This window comes from Marmota marmota, unplaced genomic scaffold (genome assembly GCF_001458135.2).
Source record: "Marmota marmota marmota unplaced genomic scaffold, marMar, whole genome shotgun sequence".
Taxonomy (NCBI): domain Eukaryota; kingdom Metazoa; phylum Chordata; class Mammalia; order Rodentia; family Sciuridae; genus Marmota; species Marmota marmota.
Window position 1 is genome coordinate 60,271,684 of NW_025999968.1, and position 6,000 is coordinate 60,277,683.

Here is a 6,000-nt window from a genome sequence, read left to right on the forward strand (position 1 = left end):
CTTGGCAGTTCTGCTTTGCTCCCATTTCTCCTCTCCCAAGAAGCCCAGAGGCTTCAGCCACATGACACACGGGGTCCCGGCCCACCTGGGTCATCCCTCCCCCTGTGGGTTGTCACAGGTGCCGTGGCCATGACCCTCCCTCCTCTGCCATCTTTGCTCCCAAGGGGCCCCCATATGGCGCCATTCAAGAAAACTGGGGACACACGTCTTCAATTCATGCCCACAGTTGTCCTCCTAAATCAGAGGGGACGATGACAAGAGTCTTCACAGGAAGCAAAGGTCCCGACCTTGGGCCTGAGCCTGCACATTTCCTCAGGACGCCGCCTCTGACTGGTTCTGTGCAACCTGTGAGCTGCCGCTGTCCCGCGGACGCCTGCCGGGCAGGAAGCAAGCTCTCCCACAACGCTCACCTTCTCTCTGGCTCAGAAGTGGGGCTTCTATCTCCGGGTTTGTTTTTACTTTTTAAAAAATCATAGTAAAAAAAGTATGTGACATAAAATCCACCATCTTTTTCATCTTAAGTGTACAGTTCAGTAGAGTTAGGCAGGCACGTTACTGATCTTCAGAACGTTTTCATCTTCAGAAACTAAAACTCTGTCCCTGTTCAACAATGACCGGCCACCTCCCTCAGTCCCGGCAACCCCCGCTCTCTTGTCTGTGTGAATTTGAGTCGTCCAGAGGCTCTACATAAGTAGAATCAGAGTCTGTCCTCTGTGACTGGCCTATGTCACGCAGCTTAATGACCTCGTGAGTCTGAGTAAAACCCCTGTGTGTGTGCGCGGGCCACTCGGGGCTCAGCCATTCTTCTGGCCACAGATGCTGGGCGGCTTCTGCCTCCTGGCTACCTTGCGGGATGCTGCCCTAGGGAGGGAAAGCATCTCCCCCTTCCCCTCTCAGACCTCGTGGGAATGCACTCAGAGATGGCACTGGGGTCAGGGAGCAATTTTCTGAATTTGATGGTTTGAGGAACGGGCCTATGATTCTCCCCAGCAGCTGCAGAGCTGTGCAATCCCTTGAGGGCAGCAGGCTTTGTTTCCCCACATCCTGGCCCACACCTTCTCCCCTTCAGGCGTCCAGTGGGATGGAGGTGAGGAGTGCCTCTTCACAGACTAGACTGCATTCCCCTAAAGACTGGCTGAACCTCTTGTCATATGCTGGCTGGACATTCATTTCTATGAGATCTTTAGAGAGACAGAGCTCATTCCAGCCCATTTTAAAACCGGGTTTACTTTTTGTGGCTGTTGAGTTGCAGCAATCTTTGCACATACTGGACACTTACTCCCCATCAGACCATGCTGGTGACTGTCCCCTCCCACTCTGGGGGCTGCCCCCTCACTCGCTAGTGTGCCCTGCAGTACACACAGGCTGTACAGTGACATGGGGCCCCTCTAGTTCTGCTTCTGCTGCCTGTGTTTTTTGGCATCACATCCAAGAAACAACTGCCAAACCCAACATCCTGAAGTTTTTCCTCGATGCCCTCCTCTCAGTAGTTCCAAGTCTTACACGTCGATGTTTAATCCATTTTGTGTTGACGTTTGCCTTTGGAATAAGGAAACAGTACAACTCCGTACTCGTGCACATGGGTCCCACTTTCCCGGCACTGTTTGCTGGGGTGACCTTCTGCCACTGAGGGTCCCTGGCTCCTGGGAACCACAGGCCAGGGTTTGTCTCTGACCTCTCCACTCTATCCCACCCATTGACATGTCCATCTTTGCGCCACTTACACACTTCTTTTGACCACTGTAATTTTGTAATAAATTTTGAAAGCAGGGCACAGGATCCTCCAGCTTTGATCTTCTTTTTCAAGATCATTTCATTTATTTGGCATCCCTTGGGGAATTCACCTGTTTACAATGGATTTTTATATTTCGGGGGGGGGGGGATTTCCAGACCACAAACCCAGATGTCTTTCCTTTCACCTGTGTCCTCTGTAATTTCCTCGAGAATGTTTTCTCCTTTTCACCTGCTCCGCTCAGCGAGGGTCATATTCATTCTGCTTCAGTGATCCTGTGCCCAGAGCCTGTTCCCCATTCTCACAAGGTCTACGGCAAACTCTTCCTCAAGTTTAACTTAGCAAACTCCTATGGCCTTTAAAAAATATGATATAAGTCACATTTCTGGGGACTCTAACTAAGGACATCTGTTTTAAAAGCGGAAATGCTATGACGGAGGGTGTAGCTCAGTGACAGAGCCCTTGCCTGCTGGTGTATGTGAAGCCCTGGGCTCAATCTCTAGCACTGAAAAAAAAAGGAAATGCTGTGTACACTCAGACGGGTGAGGAGTGTAAAGAAACTTGTAGTCAATACACCAGTCATAAATAGTGTCTAATCAGTGGAAACTTTACTCAGGAGCTCATAAAGTAATACGTATCAAGATTACTTGTAATATATAGGGGAAGGTACATAAAATGCAATTAAGTGAAAAGGTACAGATAAAAGCAGACACTTATGTGCACAAAGAGTGGAAAGAAACACAAAAACAAAACAACAACAACAACAACAACAACAAACTCTTGCACTTCCCAGAGTATCCATGATATTTTTTAAATGAAAAAAAATAAGTGTCTATGTGTTGGGGGTTTCATCACTGTGACAAATACTCCATTGATGGAGAGAAGAGACTGACTCTGGCTCCTGGCTTCAGAGGTTCAGTGCATGGTCAGGGGCCCACTGTCTCTTGGGCCCGTGGTGAGGCAGACATGATGGCGCACGTATGGCGCAGGAGGTGCTCACCTCCTGGTAGTTGAGAAGTGAGAGTCCCCAAACCCTCTACAGGGCACGTCCCCAATAACCTAACATTCTCCCACCAGGTCCCACCTCCTAAAGGTTCCCCTGCCTCCCAAGAGTGCCCCAACCTGGCCACCGAGCCCTTGACACGTACGTCTTTGGGGCACATTCAAGATTCAGACTGTAGCAGTGCTCTGAAGAGTCCTATGTGCTGCTTCCAACCCACCCTGCCCCTGGGCCCTGGCTCTCTCTTCTTCCAAGAGCACCTTGCCCTGCCAAGCCTATTTCAGTGGATTCAACAAACTGTCACTCTGCCCAAGTCCTAGGCTCCAAGCCCAGAGTTCCCTCCCCAGACACAGCCAGGTACGAGCATCCCTTTGCACCCTCAGAGCTGTCTCCGTGCCTGTAGCCCACATCCATGATCCAGTCATTTGGTCCCATGCTCACGACCTCAGGTACACCCCAGGCCCCGACAACCAACACGTGCCCCGTCTCATTGGGAGGCTGGGACCTCAACACATTAATTTGGGAGGCAAGGCAGGAGGGACACAACTCCGTCCCAGCAGGATGCCTTGGAAGCCACCCTTGATTCTGGCTAAACCCACGCACACCCATTTCCCTCCCTGTTTCCCCAGGAGGTGCCTTGCAGCTAGCTGCACGTCCAGTGTCCATGGCATCCCAGTCAGCACACACAGACTTTCCTTGCTCTTAACTTCTACGTTCTATTGTTGAGATATACCACGATTCTTTAAACAGGGCACCAAGAGACATTTTTGCTTATATTTGGTTTTCTTCAATGTAAACAATGCTGCAATGAACACCTTTGGGCATCACCTTGGCATAAACCTGGGGCAGATGTAGAATAAATAATAAGAAGTGAATGACTAAATCCAAGTGTGTGTGCACTCTGGATTTTAATTAATATTTCCCCTCCAGAGCAGTTAACCACTTCCCTCCCTAACCAGCAGCCTGAGAACTTCGCATTGGCCTAGACTTCTGGAAACTGTACTTAGAAATCTTCTTCACACAACTGGGGAGATGTATTAAGTGTTTACAAACAGCTCAGCCCTCTGAACAGTGAGGTGAACGTTACCAAGTCCATCAGCTAGAGAGCCTTTTGGACTGTGCTCTCCAGTTCACTAACTACCTGTTCAGCTGTGTCTAATCTGCTGTCAAACCTGTGCTCCAAGTTGTTGTCGTCATTATATCTACAAATTCTAGAAATTCTACTTGGTACTTCTTCAAAACTACTATGGTACTTTATATATATAATATATATCTCNATATATATATATATATATATATATATATATATATATATATATATATATTTTTATATATATATGATTTTGCTTCCTATGACAGTCATCATCATCCAGCCAGCTAACAGCATGTGTCTGAAAGTTCTAGCAGGTCTGAAGGCTCTGCCAACTTCCTCCTCTCCCAGCCCAAGGTTTCCTGCTTGACCAGTAGTGTGCTGCTATGGGGAAATGTCAGGCTGGGTGGCTCGCACAGCCCACAGCCACTTTTCACTGTCCTGGACACTGGATATCCCAGGCCCCAGCTAGTGAGGGCTTTTTCTGATTTGTAGATTTCTGTCTTCTCAATGTGTGGTGGAGAGAGTGCAGAAGCAAGCTCTATGGTGCTCTAGTTACAAGGACACTAATCCAGTGTTCAGTCCCCATGCTCACGACTGCAGGAAAGCTTAATTACCCCCAGGCCCTGTCAACAAACACTCTGCACCTCTCACTGGGAGGCCGGGGCCCCAACACATTTTGGGAGGCAAGGCAGGAGGGACAGAATTCAGTCCACAGCAGGATATCTTGGAAGCCACCCTTGATTCTAGCTGAACACCACACACAAGCCAAAGCCCACCAACAGGAAAATGGATGAACAAACTGTGGTGTACGATGGAATACCACCCAGCAGCAAGAGAAGAGCCAAGGGCATGCAGGCTGTTCCGCCGGATCACAGACACGCCCCACTGGGTCTGGATGAACTTCAAGAGCATATCAGAACAGCGCCTAGCAGGGAGGAGTGAGGAGCCTCCCAAGGCCAGGGAGCTCTTTATCTTCATCCTGGCTGTGAGTCCTCCCTACAGTTAGAGGGCTGGATCTGCTCAGAGTTGGTGTTATCTATGGCATGTAATTATACTGCAATAAATCACGCTATCAAGTGGGGAGCTGAACAGCAGGTCACTGGGTCACGAGGGCACACTCACAGCTGGGGCCAATGCAGCTGAAGCACCATCAGACCCAGGGTGTACTCAGGAGGCCTGGTCTTAGCCCTGGCTGCTGCACCTGCAGGCTGTCTCCACCACCCCCCGCCCAGCAGGGCAGGGAGAAACAGCCCCACCGCAACCTAGATGCCCTTCCTACTCCACTCCACCCTGCCCACCCCAGAAGGCCTCCCCAGCTCAACTCGACTCTGTCAATCCCACGGCAACCTCAGGTGGACAATCCACACCACCTTGGCACGTGGTTATCTCTGTGGGGGGTACACAAGTTGCTCCCCAGGACAGCTAGATGTAGTCATTACTCACACGCACTCCCCAGAACAGTGAGTGGAGACATCTCTCACACACACAAGGAATCCAGAGGGTGTTCTGCTGCTCTGAGTTCTGTGCGGTGTCTTTGTGTGCCTTTCCCCAGTGTCACATACTAAACCCCACAGGCTCCTTTTCTCCTGAAGTTCTGGGATCAGTATCCTCTCACGGGCTGTGCATTCAGGACCACTCCCTTCAAACCGCAGACCTGCAGGGGTCCCAGTGTGCCCCTCCAGCCCTCTGGGGAGCTCCCAGGGCCTGCTGCCTTCCCACCCTTCTCAGGACCGGCAGGGAGTTTCTGCTGTACGCTGGGCAGGTCTGAAGACTCGGTGGCCCTCATTTTCCAAATGACGGATTATAATATAGAATTGTGCAGGGTCAAAACTGTCCCACCAAAGTGCCAAGTACAAGAACACACTGAACATGACAAAGTTCAAAAATTCATTTTCAGATTCTATGCGAAAATGAACCTTATATAATCTATCACTTTGTTTCGTCGGCTTTTTCACTGCTGTGACTAAAAGACCCGACCAGAATAACTGGAGAGAAGGAAACGTTCATTTGAGGACTCAGTCTATAGAGAGAGAGCAGGCTCCATTCCTCTGGGCTCGAGGTGAGGCAGAACATCATGGTGGAATTGTGTGGCAGAGGGAGCTGGCTCACATGATGATCAGAAGCAGAGAGAGAGAGAGAGAGAGAGAGAGAGAGAGAGAGAGAGAGAGAGAGAGA